This window comes from Amblyomma mixtum, chromosome 1 (assembly GCF_055824585.1).
Source record: "Amblyomma mixtum isolate Tamu chromosome 1, ASM5582458v1, whole genome shotgun sequence".
Classification (NCBI taxonomy): domain Eukaryota; kingdom Metazoa; phylum Arthropoda; class Arachnida; order Ixodida; family Ixodidae; genus Amblyomma; species Amblyomma mixtum.
Window position 1 is genome coordinate 187,730,951 of NC_143012.1, and position 20,931 is coordinate 187,751,881.

At 49.7% G+C, this 20,931-nt stretch overlaps 1 protein-coding gene and 1 pseudogene across 3 annotated transcripts in view; both read left to right on the forward strand.

Annotated features, from left to right (window-relative positions):
- The window catches only part of LOC149370262 (uncharacterized), a 58,128-nt gene that overhangs the window by 34,570 nt on the left and 2,627 nt on the right, over positions 1-20,931 (forward strand). The gene's annotated exons all lie outside the window — the stretch shown is intronic.
- LOC149370263 (neprilysin-1-like) lies at positions 4,086-16,930 on the forward strand (annotated as a pseudogene). The gene is made up of 2 exons (XR_016285689.1): positions 4,086-4,778; positions 14,121-16,930. The product of XR_016285689.1 is annotated as a neprilysin-1-like (transcript).

Consider the following 20,931-nt stretch of genomic DNA (forward strand, 5'->3'; position numbering starts at 1 on the left):
TTTATCGCGGCTGCGGCCGTCGAATTTATTTAGAGGCGAAATTCGAGGCCCGTGTACTGTGCGATATCAATGCGCGTTAAAGAACCCCACGTTGTCGAAATTCCCCGAGCCCATCACTGGGGCGTCCCTCATAGCCTGAGTCGCTTTGGGACGTTAAACCCCCATAAACCATACTTAACGTTTATTTTTTTTCAGTACCCCTTAATTACCTTCTATTCCATATGTGTCAATTTGCGATATATCTGTTTTTTCTTCACAGGGATGCACTCATTTTATCTATAATCACAGACATGGACACCAGCCGCCGCGGTGGCTCAGTGGCTATGGTGCTCGGCTGCTGGCCCGAAGGACGCGGGTTCGATCCCGGCCGCGGCGGCTGAATTTCTTTGGAGGAGAAATTCGAGGCCCGTGTACTGTGCGATGTCAGTGCACGTTAAAGAACCCCAGGTGGTCGAAATTTCCGGAGCCCTCCACTACGGCGTCTCTCATAGCCTCAGTCGCTTTGGGACGTTAAACCCCATAAACCAGACCAAACAGACATGGACACCAATTCACCAAAAAATTTCTCTTGAAGAAACTAAACGGCACAGTAAGTCACCTCAAACGCATCACAAGGGTAGATATGGAGGGAGGAATCCGTACGCGGCGGCCGCGTTTCTATGGAGGCGAAACGCAAAAGGCGCCCGTGTGCTTTGTTGTTGTTGCGACTGAGAGAAGAATGAAAAGGAAAGTGCACGGGCCTGCCAACTGGCTCCAGCCGAGCCACCACCGCTGCCACGTGCAGATAGAAGCGAGTTGAAAGATAAGAGGACAGAATAAAAGAGAGAGTAAAGACGCGCGTCGCAACAACCGCGTCCGCCGAAGCGGACGCTGAATGAAAAAATCTCTGCCTCTCCCGTAAACGAGAGTAGAGTAAGCATGAAATGTTTACGGGCCTAATGTCATCTCGGTGGACACCCGAACCGCACCGTACAGGAAGGGAGGAACGCCACCACCCGTTCAGCGCAATGCCTTGCCATTTGAACGCAAGGTTTTTTGAGGAAAGGAAATGGCGCAGTAATTCTCTGCCATCTCGGTGGACACCCGAACCGCACTGTAAAGGAAGGGAGGAACGCCACCACCCGTTCGGCGCGATGCCTTGCCCTTTGAACGCAGCGCTTCTCCCCCGGATCACGTATGGCAACGAAGTATAACGTGGCATTTATGTGCTTTTTGCACGCGTTATTAGAAATCGGAAATTATATTTCCGTGCATTATCAAACCCACAGCTCCACTGATATCTTGATAAACATTGAGAAGGCACCGGCAGCAGTTATTTTTTGTCTCATTTAGAGACCAACCGGCGCTTGCATGCCGGTCGCGTAGGAGGGCTTAGAGAGTCTCGTTAAATCTCGTTAAGTCTCGTACGGTGCCCGGATGTTCTCGTTTCAGAGCCCGGATGACGAATTCAGTGCCCGGATGAGTGGATTTCAGTGCCCGGATGACTGGAATTCAGTGCCCGGATGAGTGGATTTGAGTGCCCGGATGATGGCTCTCGGTCTCGGTGTGACGTCACCACACTGCCGACAACGGGAGCTAAAAGCATTTCATGCTTAAAAAAATCTCTGCCTCTCCCGTAAACGAGAGTAGAGTAAGCATGAAATGTTTACGGGCCTAATGTCGTCTCAGTGGACACCCGAACCGCACCGTACAGGAAGGGAGGAACGCCACCACCCGTTCAGCGCGATGCCTTGCCATTTGGTTTTTTGAGGAAAGGAAATGGCGCAGTAATTCTCTGCCATCTCGGTGGACACCCGAACCGCACCGTAAAGCAAGGGAGGAACGCCACCACCCGTTCGGCGCGATGCCTTGCCCTTTGAACGCAGCGCTTCTCCCCCGGGCCCCTGTGCACCTGCGCAGCTTTGCTTCGATGCGCGAAGCCCCTAAGAGATCACGTACGACAACGAAGTGTACGTGGCATTTATGTGCTTTTTGCAGGCGTTATTAGAAATCGGAAATTATAATTCCGTACATTATCAAACGCACAGCGCGACTGATATCTTGATAAACATTGAGAAGGCACTGGCAGCAGTTATTTTTTGTGACTCGTTTGGAGACCAACCGTTGCTTGCATGCCGGTCGCGTAGGAGGGCTTAGAGAGTCTCGTTAAATCTCGTTAAGTCTCGTACGGTGCCCGGATGTTCTCGTTTCAGAGCCCGGATGACTGGAATTCAGTGCCCGGATGACTCGATTTCAGTGCCCGGATGACTCCATTTCAGTGCCCGGATGACTCGATTTCAGTGCCCGGATGACTCGATTTCAGTGCCCGGATGACTCGATTTCAGTGCCCGGATGAGTGGATTTCAGTGCCCGGATGATGGCTCTCGGTCTCGGCGTGACGTCACCACACTGCCGACAACGGGGGCTAAAAGCATTTCATGCTTAAAATTCTCTGCCTCTCCCGTAACCGATAGTAGAGTAAGCATGAAATGTTTACGGGCCTAATGTCATCTCGGTGGACACCCGAACCGCACCGTACAGGAAGGGAGGAACGCCACCACCCGTTCAGCGCGATGCCTTGCCATTTGAACGCAAGGTTTTTTGAGGAAAGGAAATGGCGCAGTAATTCTCTGTCATCTCGGTGGACACCCGAACCGCACCGTAATGGAAGGGAGGAACGCCACCACCCGTTCGGCGCGATGCCTTGCCCTTTGAACGCAGCGCTTCTCCCCCGGATCACGTATGACAACGAAGTGTAACGTGGCATTTATGTGCTTTTTGCATGCGTTATTAGAAATCGGAAATTATATTTCCGTGCATTATCAAACCCACAGCTCCACTGATATCTTGATAAACATTGAGAAGGCACTGGCAGCAGTTATTTTTTGTCTCGTTTGGAGACCAACCGGCGCTTGCATGCCGGTCGCGTAGGAGGGCTTAGAGAGTCTCGTTAAATCTCGTTGTCTCGTACGGTGCCCGGATGTTCTCGTTTCAGAGCCCGGATGACTGGAATTCAGTGCCCGGATGAGTGGATTTCAGTGCCCGGATGAGTGGATTTCAGTGCCCGGATAACTGGAATTCAGTGCCCGGATGAGTGGATTTCAGTGCCCGGATGAGTGGATTTCAGTGCCCGGATAACTGGAATTCAGTGCCCGGATGAGTGGATTTCAGTGCCCGGATGAGTGGATTTCAGTGCCCGGATGATGGCTCTCGGTCTCGGCGTGACGTCACCACACTGCCGACAACGGGAGCTAAAAGCATTTCATGCTTAAAACAGATAAGCGGCCGTAGCCGCGCTTCGACACAGTGCACGTTAAAGATCCTCGGGTGGTCGGAACTATTTCGGAGACCTCCACTACTGCACTTCTTTCTCTCTCTATTCTTTCAGTCCTACCTTCCTCCCTTCCCTTACGGCGCGGTTCAGGTGTCCGCCAAGATATGTGAGACAGATACTGCGCCACTTCCTTTCCTCAAAAACCAATTTAGCTGTGTGCTGTGCGATGTTAGTGCAAGTCAAAGATCCCCAGGCGGTCGAAATTAATCCAGAGCCCTCCACTACGGCACCTATTTCTCTCTTCTTTCACTCCCACCTTCCTCCCTTTGTTGCGGCGCGGTTCGAGTGTCCATCGATATATGCGGCTGCTATTGCGTCATTGCTTTTCTGAGTCCTCCGGCTCAGTAGCCGCGCGCACTAACCACTGGTCCACCGCGGCGGTTGAAAATTGGTTTTTAGGAAATGAAACGCGCACTGACTGTCTCACCTCTCGATGGACACCTCAACCACGTGGTGAGCGAAGGGAGGAATATGTGAAAGAATATAGGGCTAGGCTTACCGACTTAGCGCATGAATCAGCGAAAGCTGTTGTAATAATAATAAATAACTAAACTTTATTAATGCAAGACTTTCACAGCAGCAATACATGATAGGCCTGCCAAAGCCGCAGTAGGCTTAAAGGGAACGGCACTATCTGTCGGGCTATTTGGTTGCGATCCATATGTATCAGCAGCGCGAACACAACACAGGAAGAAGAAGAACCTTCTTCTCCTTCTTCTTCCTTGTGTTCGCGCTGCTGATACATATGGATTTAAAGGGACCATGAAAAGAATTAAAAGCCGCTTGCAAATGTTATAAGTGATGCTCAGAAGCATTGACACCAAGTATGAGTCTTCGGAACTCAGCCGGCAATTTATTATGAATTTTTAAAAACCGTGTTTTTCAAAATTCGCGGGCCGCTTGGTGTCTTCGTAGGGAGCAATTCTGAAACCAAAACCGGGAAGATAGACGTCACTAGTCCCATGACGTCGGCAGGCCACCACACGCTGTCATTCGCTAGAGCCGCGGCAGCTTCGACGTCACGGGCACACTTCCGGTAGCGGTGAAAATCGTCTGCTCGAGCTGCCGCGCGACCCCCTGGGGCAAGCGCGAGCGAGGGCATTGCCTTCGCGCATATGGTTTTAATTTACCTCTGCCGCCTCTTTCTGTCGCGAGTTCGGGAGCCACTAGCAGTGCCTTTTTCGACCGCCCAAGATGAATACGCCTTGCTGACTGGCGAGGTGACTGGCGAGGTGTTGAACTCAGGCATGTTACTCCTAGAGACGTGCGTGAGCGAGCAGCCTGGATGGAGCGCATCGGACTGCCAGCGTCGCACGCACGCCGAAGACTCCGCGTTTGTGGTCGACACTTCGCACCTGACGCTTACTACTATAACCCAGCGCTCGTTCGATAGTCAGGCATGAATGTCAAGCACCTGAAGCTTCGACCGAAGTCGCTGCCGACACTGTTTCTTCCCGCCGGGAAGGTGAGTTTCCAGCTTACATCGATCGGTATGGACGTTTACACGATATGATCTGCTATGGAAGACAATTTTATCTACGAGAACTTAAAAAAAGGTGCCGCATTTACTTAGGGCACAGGACGAATTCGAAGCGTTAGCTGTCGCGGAGGGCCTTGGCCTGACGGCTACGTACTGCTGCTGTTCACATTCGGCTGCTGCTTCGACATGCAGACTCGGTCCCGACCTTCTTTGACTCTCCCGTCCGTTTTACGACCGTAATACCGTATGTTCCTTGTGTTCTAAGTCGGGCGGCGCGATTTTGCGATCCCGCAGCCGGGTGTCCAACATCATTCGAGAGCTAGGCTCAGTATATGCACGGTGTTTCACACCAAGACTTGGCAGCATCGGTGTGACGGCCGAACCAGCGCACAAAAAAATAAAACATTGTGTGAGCCGGGAACAGGTCCGGGTCCATTCTGCCAACTAGCAAAGAAACCCGACGCGCGCCGCAATCCAAGAAAGCGCCGAGACCGGAGAGACGCTGCCGACGCACGCTGCTCCTTGCGAGTGCGACAACCGGAAGTTGTAAACCGAACGTCAGCGAATGACGTTTTCATGGGCGGAGCCCAGTCCCGGAGCTGTTTTCTTTATTTTTTTATGGTGCCCCGCGCGTACGAGTTGAGGGGGGAGAGGAGGAGGGTGATTTTTAATCGCCTATAACTTCGTTGTTATTGATGCTAGCTCAAAAATTCTTGCGCTGGAGTGACGAGTGATGGATTGCCCATCTTTACATAATCTCAATAAATTTGTTTCATAGTCCCTTTAAAGGAAAGGCCCGGCAGGCAGCGGCAACAAAGCGGAATACCGCGAACACCACAGTTTGTGTTGAAGCAATTGAAGCAGGAACAAATACAAGAAAAGGATTAACAGCAATGGGGATATAAATTATAAAAAAACAAAAACAATTACGCTGAAATGTAATGTGAGGTAGCACTCCTAATACAGAGCAGTGTCATGTAATGATGTAATACATAAAACAGTCAACATTCGTGTTGTAGCTTTGGCCTAGCCACACAGTCCTGAATTCTGACGTAGGACCACCCTCAGAATGCGTATTCCTCCGCTTTCGCCATGACATATACACGGCACTGTGCAAGGGCTATATGGCTAAAACTAAACCTATAACAGCTTATGGTGAAAAAAAAAAAACAGTAGCGAATGCCACACAACAATATGCACGGACAAGGGGATTACAACGTATAGCACAAAATACAGAAATGCCGAAGAAAAACCGACCCACCACTGCCGGACATTACGGTTACAGTCGAAGGCGAACAGAGCATGCAGAGTACGGTTTCTGGGTCTACGCATACAAATGCGAAGGCTGCGTCCACGCTGGCACTACTGAAAAAAACAAACAGCTAATCCACATGATGCAAAAGATGATCAGCCGCGGTCAGGGCATAAAAGCCGACGCTCTACGCATCGTACAGGCTCTAATCATGGGCCGCCTTACATATCGCGCACCATATCAACACCTCATACCCGCGTCAATCGGAGGCTGTGGGTTCATATCCAACCAGCGGCATTTATTTGTTTCTCCTATGCTTTGCGATTCATTATCTTTAAATAATTTATTGATCTCCCAGTGATGAACACCACAAAAAAAGAAAAAAAAAATACATCCCTAATGCTCATGGGCGTCCGGAAGGGGGGGCAAGGGGGGGCGGCTGCACCCCCCTGGAAAATCACTCACTCGAACCGTGAGTGATGGCCGCACGCCAGGGGCGGTGGTGCGCTCAGCCAAAAGGGTAAAAGCAGCCCCGCTTCCACGCTTTGGGTCACATCTGCGATATGCCGCGTCCGGGCGGGCGTCGTTCCGCCGTTTTCAAACCACGCCATCGTTAGCTCTACTAAAAGGCCACCTGTTGCAGACATACAGCGGCACCGGCGAGCATGTGTTTGAGCCTTCTTAACGATCGGTGTCTGTTTCTTTGATCTCTAGAGAGATAGCGGCACGGAGGCAGACAGTGCACAGAGCATCTTGTTTTCGCCTTCGTCGCTCGCTACAATCAGGATACGTTCGTACGCCGGCCACCGATGAATTCTTCAGGAGGGAAGGACAAATCAGCCGTATCCACCCCCGCTTTGTCGGGCTGCTCAGGGTCAAGCGGGCGGTGGGTGGGCGCCGCAGCCGCCGCTCGCTGTCTCCTCCGATCCACGGGAGAGCGCAGTTCGGTAGAAGCGCCGCTTTCAGAATCTTCGGCAAAGGGGATTAGCTGCTTTTGTTCACGGCGACGCAGTCTCCAGAGGCGCCCCCACACCAGCGTTTCTTGCGTCTTCTCCGAAAACCAGCGCCTTTGGTCAACGCAGACCGATGGCGCCTGCCTGGCTCGCCTGTAACCTCTGGCTGGGTCTCAAATCACAACAGCGCCCATGTACTGTGCGTGTCAGTGCACGGTAAAAAGACCCAGACCCAGGTGGTCGACATTATCCGGAACTCTGTACTACTCCGTCCCTCATAGCCTGATGCGTTTTGGGGCTCTGAACCCCATAAAAACACAACAACAAATTTTCCGACCGGAGTGGCGAGTGTTCCTTCCCCTCGGAAGTCGCGCGGCGTTCCTTTCACCCCCCAAAGTGCGCATCCGGGGATATTGCGGCAAGTAAGCCCTTGCACGTGTGCGCGCCTCTGTGTTTGTGCTTCGGTGTTTTTAGTGGCCGGTTGTCAACGAAGGTCAGAACAACCGAGACAGCGGACGAGAAAACGACGAGCGGCGAGCAGTGTGTGTGCGGTTGCTCGACTGTGCGGATGCGCGAGCAAGATGGAGCGAGGTGTATGAAGCGGCGAGCGTGCATTTATCTTGTAAAGAAGTTTTTGTTGTATATATAGTTGTCTTTTGTTTTCAACGTACGCGTTCAACCGTTTTTCCATTCAATGTGTATGATGAGTATGCACCGAGAGCGTGTAGTGAAGCACAGAAATGAATTTATCACCCTTGTAATTACACAATTCGCCCAGAAAAATCCGAGGCGCCTACAGTTGCTGTTCAAGGAAGACTGACTGAGTGACTGTAGTTGCGTGTTTGTGAACATATTGTGCTGTGTGCTGGTCATCAATCCGGGTGAGTCGAGAACCCGTATGCAGCAAGACTGAGCGCTCTTCTCCACGAAGTGATAGTATCTTTTTGTATTTTTTTATTAATTTTAATTGTTTTTTCGTTGATAAACTTTAATGTATCTCTCCTAGCCGCGCTTTAATTTGCTGTTTGTAATTTTTCTTTCATGTGCGTATTTTACTTATTTTTTTATTTATATATAAATAAATAAATTTACTCCGCAAATAGTGCCTTTTTGCTACGAATATAGCCCCCCCCCCCTCCGGCGCCAACAACCAATGGGGCCCCCCCCTGCAAAAAATTCTGCGGACGCCCTTGCTAATGCTCCTTGGTTACGGTGACTGTTGGCTTCCGCGATGAGCAGACCTAAACACCCTACTCCGCATAATCGTAAAAACTGCGGCAGGCATCCTTATCTATGCCTCAACTACCCTAGCATTACAGTTAGGCCTATACATAACACGACGCCCGAACTATTCGAAGCTCAAAAAGTCAGTCAGATAGACTCAAATGCACCCCGACAAGGAGGTATGTCCTTAGACATTTAGGTTACACAGTCAGAATTTTCCCCACGCGAACTAAAACCAATAGCATGTCATAAATGAGAACCCACGTTGCAGTACCATACTCCGAACTATGCACCTTGAGCACTACACCGGTAGGCGCAAGGCTAGGGCTAAGGCTGTGCTCAGAACTAGGTCTATATCAAATGGGCACACAGGGGGGACACAAGTCGCGATGCTTTCCCCCCTATCATTCGACGATGCCCCATCTCCTGGACCAGTTGAAGGCTATCGAAGCCATACGGCATGCGCTGTATGCCGATGGTGTCATGGTCTGGGACGTAAAGGAAAACTAATGGCGCATGGAGGAATGCCTGCAAGGAATGCCGCGCACGTCGTGGATCGCTACGCAGAGCCCTGTGGCCTCCAGTGTGAACCCAACAAGCCTGAATTTGTGCACCTTGGGGCTTCCGCTACGGACACTATCCAAATACATCTCTCCTCGATGAGTGGCGCCCCATACACAAGGATAGAGATTCGAATACTCGGACCCTTCATCCATCACCAAAGAAGGGTCGACACAACATTCGACAATTAAGCTCCGCGAAATTGGAGACCAGGTGGGCCGAATCGTCCGCCGCGTCTCTCCAGTAAGACAGGGGGATGTAGAAGCAGGGATTTCGTGCAGCTAGCCGATGCTCAGTTCGTAATCAGCTCGAACCCCTATCTCCACTTGCGGAAGCACGACGAAGATGAAGTAGAGGTAATAATCCGCAGAATAATGAAGAGAGCACTTCACCTTCCTATCTCCACCTCCAGTGCGAGACTTCTTGCACTGGGAGCAGTAAGCACCTCCAGGAGCTCAAGGGAAACGTAGTTGTGTCGGCAGATGCAAGCCTGGCTTCATATGCAACACGATTTTCACATTCAGGAGAGGGTCTGAGTGTCCGGACTCTGGAGACGCGCCGTCAGAGTTCGAACCCTCCCCACTAATATGGATAAGGAAGGCCATAGTGGTCGTCGCCAGGCGGAATCCTTGGGGCTTCACTTTGGCAACAAGCATGGCGTCTATTACATAGATGCAGCGGGGCCGAACCACGGGGGGTGGTGGACGGCCGCGGTCATACATCAAGATATACAGGTGGACGGGCTCTGCTTTCGAGTCCCAGGCACAACATAAGCTGAAGAGGTTACCACCACCCTAGCTGGCTCTGATTCAAAAATCCAAACACACAAAACAGACTCGCGTTGGGGTGCCGCAATTATGAGGCTCTCTGGATAACTCCACTAGCTGAACAAATACTAAGGAAGTGTTGCGGGGATACCGATCCTGCTCTCTGCTGCGTGGTTCGGACTCCGAGCCATCAGGGCCTAGCAGGAAACGAAGCTGCAGACGCGGCAGTCCGAGCACTTATTCACCAGGTGTTCTCATTAGCTCCTGAGCACCCTGAACCTGAAGGTGGCTACTTGCTTTCTTTCAACGTATCACATCCTATTAATCATAAGCATCGCCGGTAGCCAGCTCCAGCAAAAAAACTGGGGAAAGCAAACGAACGAGTTCTGCTCCGATTGTTCACCAATACAGTGCTGTGCCGTTCAAGGCCATTCGTGCCTACCGGCCAGCGGCTACGTGACGGGGCGAAAACCTGGCGCAGTTTTGCTAAAGCAACAACTGCAAAAAAAAAAAAAACCTGCCACGTTGGCTCGGCGGCCGTTGCATTCGAACTGCCCCTGGAACGGCCGCATTTCGAAGGAGGGGAAATGCAAATGTGCCCTTATGCAATGGGTTTTTGTTGAGCAGCAGGTGGTCGGTGTTAAACCGGAGCCCACCAATATAGCCTTCAACTTTTATTTTGGAAGAAAAAATTCACGAAATAAATTGAAATAAAGCAAAGCAGCCCCTTTTCATCTCTGCTGCACTGTCACGCACCGGGCCCCATGCGCTCCTGCTGGATCGGAGAACGTGCTGTGCAGAGCTGCATGCTTACGATAAACGTTGCCAGCCAAGATAGCAAGATGTGTAGCGCACTCAGGTCTACCTTAGCACATGCGCTGTTTTTGCGTCGATGCGTAGAAGGGGTCAATTATTGATGGAAAAGGATTTTCTCAACGAAAGAAGGTCCAGGAGGAACACCCGGCGCTTGGTGCAAGCATCTGCTCCTGGTCGGTATCTGCCCCCTTTTTGCCGAAGGCTTGCGTGTCTTTCTTTTCATGCTTAGCGTGGTTAGTTCAGCTTATACGTGAGCATGTGTCCCTTTTCTTGTCCTGTCCTATATGTGCTAACAAGAGTGACAATCTAATAACTTGTTAAACGAAATCGCCTCAGTCCAAGCCTTACGTCACATTTTTAGTGTGGCAGCATTTATAGTGGCCACTTCCCGGGTTTAGCACTTGTGGGTTTGCTTCTGTCCGTCCGTTTGCTTGTTTATCTGAAGCCTGCTTTGTGGCAGGCTGCCCTCCTTGTCAGGGGGTTGTGGATAACCTTTCAGGTATAGAGAATGGCCAAGCATTCTCTCTCGTCTGCCTTCTCGTGCCGTATACCATACCCGGCCTGTCTTCTAAACTTCTCCCCAAATACCACGGCCCTTACTGCGTCGTATACATTGCCGACCCCGTGACACGCTCGACAGATCAACGACAACGTAACAGCGAGACTGGTAATGTGTCCTTCCTGAAGCTGTACTATGATCCGTTTTTGTTATCTACGTGAATCACCAGGATGGCTTCGCCTACAGCTGGGGGTGATTATAAAAAGGAAGACGGGCAGCGGCGGCAGCCGCAGCGCCAGTGCACGGCACGAGATCGTTGATGCTCGGAGCTCGGACCGCCATTTTAACTAGCTGTTCTTAGGCTGTATTCCCTGCAGCGGACCATGGAAACGCACGTCGCTGAGTTGTCCGAACCCAGTGACGTCACGTGTGACAGCGTACTTCCTCCTTTTTGGTAACTCATCCCACTGCTGTGAAGTAGAGCACTGCACGGGCCTCAATCTGAGGCCCGAGCCCGGCCCGGGCCCGAGACCTGAAGCCCGAGCCCGGCCCAGGCCCGCGGCTTCAAGCCCGGGCCCGGGCCAGGCCCGCTAAATTATCGCTCTAGCGAGCCCGGCCCGGCCCGTGAATCCTCGAGTGAAGCTCAGCCCGGGCCCGGCCCGGCCCGTTTCACAGTAACGCTTGAGATATACTGCTCCCTCTGAGCAAGTAGACTGCGACTAGACCGATAAGAAACTGGCCGACAAAGGTTCTGAAAACAGTTTGGCTTGCAGAAAGTTGGTTCTTTTTAACCCAGAAGTAAGTGATTAAGAGTAGTGCTCGCTATGCCCGTCTTTTGGACAGTGATCTCGTGTTGAAGCGCAAGGATAAACTAGGAAGTTCCGAGAGCCAAACAAAAAGGGCTGCATACGCGCGTAATGTGTATGCCTCTGCATCCGCCCCTCCCCTCTATAATGTACATTTGTACCCTGAGGGTATAATAAATAAATAAATAAATAGACTACTTTGCATTCCCCCATGATTTTAATCAGTTAATATTTTGCCGCCCGGAAGTATAAACATTAAAGCTGCCTAGCAAGCAGTGGGATGACAATTTTAGTGAACGCGACCTCACACGTTGAACTCATAGCCGAACTGGTCGCGTTTCAGCAGAAACGAAATGCTATTTCACGGTGTGTGTTTTGAAGACTATAAGCGTCAACTAATATGTTCCTCCCGAATGCATTTCTAATAGTGTATAGGTATGGTGGAGCAGAAGATAACGCGCGAACCACGTGATAACTTACAGGGCAAAACACTTGTCATGACAACCAGGCTGAAGAAGCGAGGAGGGATAGATGTGGTTATGAGATGAGATTTACAAACTGTCGCGAGCTTTTGTGGCCATTTCATTTACGAGAGCTTCCGGTCAGCTGATCACAATGAAAACCAAATCCGCTTTACTTTGTGAATTTTCTCACACGAGAAAAATGTAGCTATAACATAAACGCTATGTTTTTGGGGCTTAAGGACCCAAGGGGAGTCAGGCTGTGAGAGAAGCCGAAGAAGAGGGCTCCGGATCATTTCGACCACCTGGGTTTCTTCAACGAGTAGTGATACTGCAAAGTACGTGGCTGTCATGCTGGCCGCCTAGATAGAAAGGCGGCCGCCGACGCTAGGAGCAAACCCTGGTTCCCCGGCTCAGTAATTAAGCGCCTTGACCACTAAACCACCGCGGCGTGGAAATAAGGAAATAAATAAGTCAAACAGTAAAGCTTAGTTTTTTGTTTTCTCAGAGCGTACATAACCCATAGCTCATCCGTGTCGCTTCTCCAATGCCTCAGTTGTGTACTTCACTCTGCAATAGTGAATGATTAGCCGGACAACAGCCGTTTCTGCACGGACCCAAGCCAGACTCGGGTCCGCCGCTTTAAGCCCGAGCCCGGTCCGGGCCCGCAGCTTCTGGCAGCTTTTGCCGGGCCTTGGCCTGGGCCGGGCCAGAAGCTGCCGGCCCAGGCCCGCAGTTTCTGGCCCGGGCCCGGCCCAGGCCCGGCAAAACAAATCATGTCCCGGCCCGGGCTTTTGGGCCGGCCCGAGCCCGTGCAGTGCACTGTGAAGACCCCGAGACACATGCATGGAGTTCATCTTTCAGAATCAGGCATGGATCCGACACCGCGAGCAGATCTCCTGCCACTTCTAAGATCACAAGGCTTCCTGCATGACTTAACTATCAAGATCTGGTAAAGAATTGCTACTTCAAGAGCGATTGTATCTGAAAAAGTGGTTCATAAATGAGTATACAGGGTGTTTCACCTAAGACTTTCTGCAATTTTTAAAAATAAGCTGTTTGAATTAGATGCGCGCTTTTTCTGGCATAGCATTGTCAGTGGTGTAGTACATCATAATTCAACTAAGACGTGCTAACTAGCAGGCTTGTTAACCAATATTTAATAGTTAACTTTTAAACTATTACCGTTGGGCTCCTTAATTATTGAGAGGCATGCAGCCCACCGTAAGCAATGTCCATATCCGTTTTTAGAATTTCGAGAACGCGATTATCCTCGGCGCTATGGCCCAACAAATTTCGCCCACAGCGCGCCAAAATACATGCGGTTTGAGAAGCTTGCAGGCAAAGCAACCTTTCCAGTGAACCTAACTCGTCGAAATAGCCAAAATTTGTTGGGCCACAGCGCCAAGGATAATCGCGTTCTCAAAATTCTAAAAACGGATATGGGCATTACTTACGGTGGGCTACATGCCTCTCAATAATTAAGGAGCCCAACGGTAATAGTTTAAAAGATAACTATTAAATATTGGTTAACAAGCCTGCTAGTTAGCACGACTTAGCTGCATTATGATGTACTACACCACTGACAATGCTATGCCAGAAAAAGCGCGCATCTAATTCAAATAGCTTATTTTTAAAAATTGCAGAAACTCTTAGGTGAAACACCCTGTATATGCACGTTTCCCTCAATATTTACCTCTGAATATCGCGAAATGAAAATACTTCAACAGCCGTAACTGAATCTCGTGTTATACAGTGGTAACCATCCTGGATTTTTCTTTCGATCTGGATCTGTGGTGGTCAGGTTAGGGAAGGGGACATAGATTAATTAATTTTTAAGGAATAATTTCGATCAACGTGAAATTGAGGCCGAGCTAAATAACGTTTTCCGCTCTACGGCAAGTAGTTATTTATGTCCGCATAATTCGCACGCCGCATTTCTGGTATGTTGCACCGAAATTATAGTCTCGTATTATATCTTGGTCCAGGGCACTGATGACTACTCTCAGAAATTGCGCCGCCTGAAGACAGTCGTCGTGCGTCTGCTAGGCCACCCCATCGGCAGAAAGGCCACGGTCTGCATGGTCGTCGGATTTGTCCTCTTCCTCGTCCTCATCTACTTCGTCCTCAGAGCGCTCACGTCGCCGGCCAGCAGAGAGGCTGTGTGCTCCAGTGACGACTGCCTCGACCACGCTCGCCAACTCCTCCACTCGTTGGACACCTCGGTAGATCCCTGCTCCCACTTCCACGCTTACGTGTGCGGCCACAAGGCTCCGCTGCACCCAGAGGCCGTCGACGACCTCCAGTACGCCATGTTCGTCGTCTCGATCGCCAGCCGTGCCGTCACGCCGCCGCCTCCAGTCAACGGCTCTTTCCCCGCCGCTTCCAACGCTATGGCCGCCCTTTCGACTTGCCTGGAGGTGTCCACCGCGCAGTCGGCCGAACCATTCGTGAAGTTCATGAAGGCACGGGGGCTACCATGGTCGGCGGAGCGGCTGAAGGCTAATCTGAAGATTGTCGACGTCCTCGACGTTCTCCTGGATTTGACCATCAACTGGAGGGTGGTGCTGTGGTTCGACGTGAAGCGGACGTACCTGACCGAAGATTAGGGCCTGGTCGTAGTCTTCGGGGAGCCGGGACCTGTGCCGGTTTTTGCGAATGCGACAGGTATCGACGCTGGATAACGTGGCGTACGCCAATGTCGTCAAAGGCGTGTCGCATTTTCTGACCAACGGAAAGACCCAGCTAAACGACCCCAGCATCCAAACGTTGCGTGAAAATGAAAACGCCGTCAGGGCAGCTCTGCTGTCAGCACCCGTGGATGAGCACGATGTCCTGCTTCCTCTGCATCGAGTCCACCGGCTGTTCAATGACAAGGTCTCCTTGAACGACCTCCTGGGTATCATCGGCAAGCACTTGAAATCCATCTCTAGGTTGTCATTGGAAACAAAAATTCTAATTATCAGACGTCACGCGCTGACTCAGCTGTTAAGCCTATTCGAAGTCATTTCTCCCACAAGGTTGCTGAACGTCATGGGCTGGATGTTTTCGTACGCCTACGTCTGTATGTTGAACACCGGCTTCTGGTCGCTGGGAGCCGCCGCGGAGGCAGAGAACATGTCCGACCTCGTGCAGTGCTTTCTCTCCGTTCACGAGTCATTCGGCATCGTCCAGGCATCGCCGCTCTTCTACTCACTGTTCGACGACGCCGACAGCCTGAAGGACGAGGTCTTCGCAGTATTTAACTCCACGTCCAAAGCGCTAACCAACCTGCTTCAGGCTTCGGAAATGATCTCCAACCTGACCAAAAAGGATGCCGCCTTGAAGATAGGCGCGCATATGCGTGCTAGGCTGTTGCCGCCTGAGGCCTTCATGGTCGCCGCCGTCCTCAACATGCTGTACATCAACTTCCCTAGCGGCGGCGGCAACCGCACCTTCTTTGACACGTGGCTCAAATCGAAGGAGGTCCTGAAGACGATGCTGGCTGACCCATTCCACGACAGGCTGCTGACGGCTCGTTACCGCAGGATGTCGGGTAGCGCATCCTACTTCTACTCCCTGAACCTGGTCTGGCTTGGCCTGTCGGCGCTTGCGCCGCCGTCTTACCGCAGCAGGGGCTCCGCCCTGATGACCTACAGCGGCCTGGGCTACCAACTCGCCCGGCAGCTAGTCAGGGCCGCCGATGAGCGCGGCAGGAAGATGGACTACTCCGGCCTGGACATCTCCTGGTGGGAGCAGCAGGGCAGGTGTGCGCTGTACGCTGCGCAGACCGCAGAGGAGAAGGCGACGATGACCGACCTCTTTGCCCTGGACGTGGCGCTGGAGGCGCTCAAGACTTCCGGCCACGACCTGTCCTCGCTGAGGATAAAGAAGATGGAGGAGTTCTCGCCAACGCAGATGTTCTACATCAGCTACTGCAGCCACTTCTGCGACGACCCGGCGAGGCCGGACGTGTGCGACTTGGCCATCAACGCCTCCGACTTCGCGGACGCCTTTGGCTGCCAACGCGAGGCTGCGCGGACCTACCTGTTTGCATAGTGGACGTGCTTGGTGGCGATCCTGGTCGTGCTCATGCGTCCACTATATCACTAGCGACTTGAGCGCCACTTAACGTGCCTTTTTTGTTATGCACTCTGTGTAATGTTTGATTACTTTTGTTTAGTCAGTCTATCACAATCATAGCGTTGGAGCTGCCTTTAAGGGTGCTTTTTTCACTCAGTGCGACGTTGCTCGCACTGAGTTTTTATAGATTTCACTGCGCTGACCTGAGTTCGGGTGTTGTGCTCTCTACTGAACAGCGGTAGTGGTTATTGGTGCTGATATCTGAGGAGGAATATTTGTTAATTTTGTTAGCGTGATGCTTTGCCGCTTTCCTTCGCCGACGACGGGCAACGTGCTGCTGTTGTCATTTTTTGTTTTGCTTCGCCAGTTACGCATTGATTCCTTTCCGATTGTACCCACCTGTTTGTCACTAGTGCATATAAATCCATGCCTTTAACGCAGTGGACGCCCGGTTCCTACTTTCCTTTTGTTCTTCTCGTGGAATGAAAAAAACTTAGCATGTTGAAATATAATCCGGACTTTTTCGCTGCGGTTCTTGTGATGAGCCGCCCTATTGTAGGCCCCAGCTGAAGGAGTGCCTAATCGGAGTCTCGCTTGCCGCAAAGGAAGATAGTTGCGACGCAAACCTAACCACTGCTAAAAGTGCACCCTCTCTGTCCCCATTTTGCGTTTGTCTAACTGCCCTTCTGTGTTGACAAGAGGCATCTCGGAGAATGTCCCTCATACAACTATCGGTGGGAGGTGGGTCGCCTGCGCAGTGGTATAAAGCGGACCATACTGTAAGAGAAGGCAAGCGTAGCAGGGGGCGGCAGAAAGTTAGGTGGGCGGATGAGATTAAGAAATTTGCGGGAATACGGTGCCCGCAACTGGTCGAAGGACAGGGTTAATCGGAGAGACATGGGAGAGGCCTTTGCCCTGCAGTGGGCGTAGTCAGGCTGATGATGACTTGTGGCAGCCGTGTGCCCCTCTGTGCACCATTCGCGTGTGCGCAGTAGTCGCCTTGAGGAACCAGCGTTCTGCTAAACCTACCTAATAACGGGCCTGCAGATGCAGCGGGCTCATTTCGCTCGCAAGATTTCGCTGGCAAGGCCTCTTGGGAAGCTAAAAGTAAAATACTATATGAAGAACGCCTGAGGAAATTGGACGATAACAGGTGGGCAACTAAGGTATTTAAATATTTACACAGAAAGAGCGTTGACTCACAGTGGCGGAAAACTAAACTAACCAGTAAGTATGCAGGTCATGAGGACGGAGAAAGAAAGAGCATTAAACGACCGGTTAAAAACGCGGAAGTTAATAAGTGGATGAATTCAATGGAAAAGAAACATAGTGTAGAACTATATCGATACTTGAAAAGGCTGATCAGGAAAATTTTTCTATGGTAACTCAAGAGGCAGTGCTCTTTTTTTTGAAGCTAGGTCAAGGTGTCTTAGAACGCGCAGCTACAAAAAGAAATTTAACGAAGAAGATGACACATGTGTAGTGTGTGGTAGATCTGTGGAAACAATTGAACACCTCATAATCAAATGTGATGGTATCCATCCGGATGTCGATGCAGGCACAGTCACTCTTTCTGAGGCCCCAGGGTTTAAAGATAGCAATGGCCATGTAAATAAATCTGCAGTGGAAGTTAGCAAAAAGCGATTGGAGGATTGGTGGCTGAAAAGCAGAGATGTGGCGTACGGTTAGAATTGTAGGAAACCGTAGGTAAAGATGATGGCGATTCTTAATGAGAATTGCCAACACAGTAAACAAAAAAATAATAAAGAAAGAAAAGCTGAGCATGGTGGCAATTGCCACCACCCCGTTTCAAAGGGGGCGCTCCTATCCATCTATCCATCCATCCATCCAAACAAAAAGTAAAAAAAAAAGTCGAGCTTGATCGCAACTGCCACCACCCCGTTCCGAAGGGGATGCTCCTATATTCCATCCATCTAGAGCCGCTTGACTTGCCGGCAGTAGGAGAAGGGGAGCTGCGAGTCACATGCGTTGCCGACTGGAAGCAAGCACTGCAACGAAGTTCCGTGTTACGGCCGGACAAAACCAAGACAGCGCTGTTTGCGGCATTCGTGGCTGAGCCGTTTTTACTGCAGTGCCCGGTGACGCGAGTTGTCAGTCTAGGTGGTGTTGGAATTACTACACTACACTTTGATCTTAGCCAAAAGGCCTTTTTTGCTATCTCGTCCAACAAAAAAGATTTTGTTTCTATTTGGCCCCATTAGTCGATATTTATTTATTTATTTTATTTATTTACAAAATACTGCGGACACTGAGTAAAAGCAGGGTGGGCGAAAAAGTCAATCACACGGCAAAAAACGCAACATTTAAAAAAAAAACAACACAATACAGCAATAATTGGTAAAAACTCCTGAGACAATGGTTTAACTAGCTGATTCCAATCTGTTATTGTGCGTGGAAAGAACAAAAACTTGTGTCTGTTCTAGCGAATGTAGGGGTTAGAGAAGTGGGATGGTGTTGACGAGTTTGTCTGGTTGGTGCCCGCGTTAAGTATGATGACGGATCCAAACCAAGTTTGTGATGTAATAAGAGAGAAATAAATTCTAACCTAAGCTTTCTTCTCCGATGTTCAAGTAGTTCAATTTTATTAATCTCCATTCAAGTGGTTGGGGAGTCAGCCCTTGCATATTTATTAAAAATAAACCTGACGGCTCTTCTCTGTATTCTTTCCAGATTTTTTACGTTAAATTTAGAACACGGGTCCCGCACATATGCATGCATATTCCAGTTTAGGTCTAATTATTGAAGAATAACAAAGAAGCTTAATGTTAGAAGGAGCATTCTTTAGTTTATGTCTCAAGCAACACAGTTTTCGAAATGCAGCAGAGCAGATATTGTTTATGTGCAAGTTCCACGATAGATTGCTACTTATGGTTACTCCTAGGTATTTGTAGTTGGATACTTGCTAAGAGGAGGAGAGCCTAATTTATATGTGTGGCTGTGACGTACGGTTTTTCGGGTTGTCGGCATATAAACACATTTATCAGCATTCAGAATCATGCCCCATCGGTCGCACCATTCGAAAACACTGTTCAAAGCTCTGTCCAGGTCACATTGATCTTCCATATTTGTAACTTCTCGGTATAGAACGCAATCGTCAGCAAACAATCGAATATGCACTGGGGGGTTAACAACTTGAACAATATCAGTCACATACAAAAGAAAAAGCAGAGGGCCCAAAACACTTCCTTGGGGAACACCGGATGAAACTGGAAGAGAGCCCGAACGTCGTCCACTTACTTCAACAAACTGTTTGCGGTCTTTTAAGTATGCAGTAATCCATGTTACTAAATTATCAGGAATGCCAATTTCTTTCATTTTAAAAATTAGTTTATCATGAGGAACTTTGTCAAATGCCTTGCTAAAATCCAGAAATATTGCATCGATTTCGCCTTTATTACCTATACAGGAAGCAAATTAATTTATTACTGTAATTAGATGTGTTACCATCGAGAATCCTGTTCTGAACCCGTGCTGGAAGCTAGTTAGCACGCGATTTTTTTTCTAAAAATTCATTCATACAGTGTGCAACTATATGTTCTAATAGCTTACAGCATGGGGACGTCAATGATATGGGATGGTAGTTCTGCAAGAGAAGACGGTCCCCTTTTTTATAAACGGGAACAACTCAGGCTGTTCTCCAATCATCAGGTATTTTACCTATTTACATTGAAGAGTGAAAAATTATCACAAGGAATTTAGCCAGAGTTTCGGCATAGCGTCGCAGAAATGCGTTTGGAATGTTGTCCGGGCCACATGATGCTTTGGTTTTTAGGTTCAGCAACATGGAAAAGGTCTGATCCGCTGACCTCTTCTTAAGATGGTGGTGCTCCGTCTTCAGAACCCACGGGATTTGCAATGCGCAGCAACCGTCAGAAGGGCAATTCACTCATGATTCTCGACGACCCCACATCAGAAAAACAAATTTTCGAAATTTGTGGGTTGTTTTTGTCACGAGACAGGTAAAGACCGAAGTGTTACGAAAAAAAATTTTGAAATCGAAGATTTTTACCAAATTGGCCGTCTTATTTGTCGAGTCTTCCATTAGAGTTAACGGAACATCCTCTATTATTCTTTGCAGCACATTGTGCTTTATGGCAGGTCCTGACTCTCTCTTCTCTATGCTGTCTCATTCACTGTCTCGCAAGCTCAGATCTCTCATGGAATCCAGATGGAATGCATCCCTCATGACATTCTCAATGAACACAGCCGGGCACATTCAGTAACCTCCCTTGAGGGTGCGTTTTGATGAAGACAACTGCAGGCACTGCCTGTGTACACTAGTCTCTTTGTGTGTGCTCACCGTTCCCTGTGGTCTTACCTACACCGAGGGGATCGCACTTTGGAGGATGTGAGTTCTTTGGGTTCTAATTCCTGCAATTAGTGCTTGTAGCTGTCCTTACGTTTAATGCTTATGTACAGTCTTCGCCAAAAGTAACCAGGCTGCCGTAACCACAGAAAAGTCAGGCTGGTGGTAGAACTGGCCACCCTGTGTACGCAATGCCTCATGACCTAGAGCGTAGTCTAAATCTTTGAAGAATCCTAACATTGTCTTAATACATAGGAAAGGAGACTTCAAAAACTTGAGAAATTACGGACTGATCAGCTTAGTGTCTCTTTCCTGGAAAGTATTTACAAGCGTAATTGCTGATAGTATAAGGACAACCTTCGACTTCAGTCAACCAAGGGATCAAACAGGCTTTCATAGGGTACTTGACA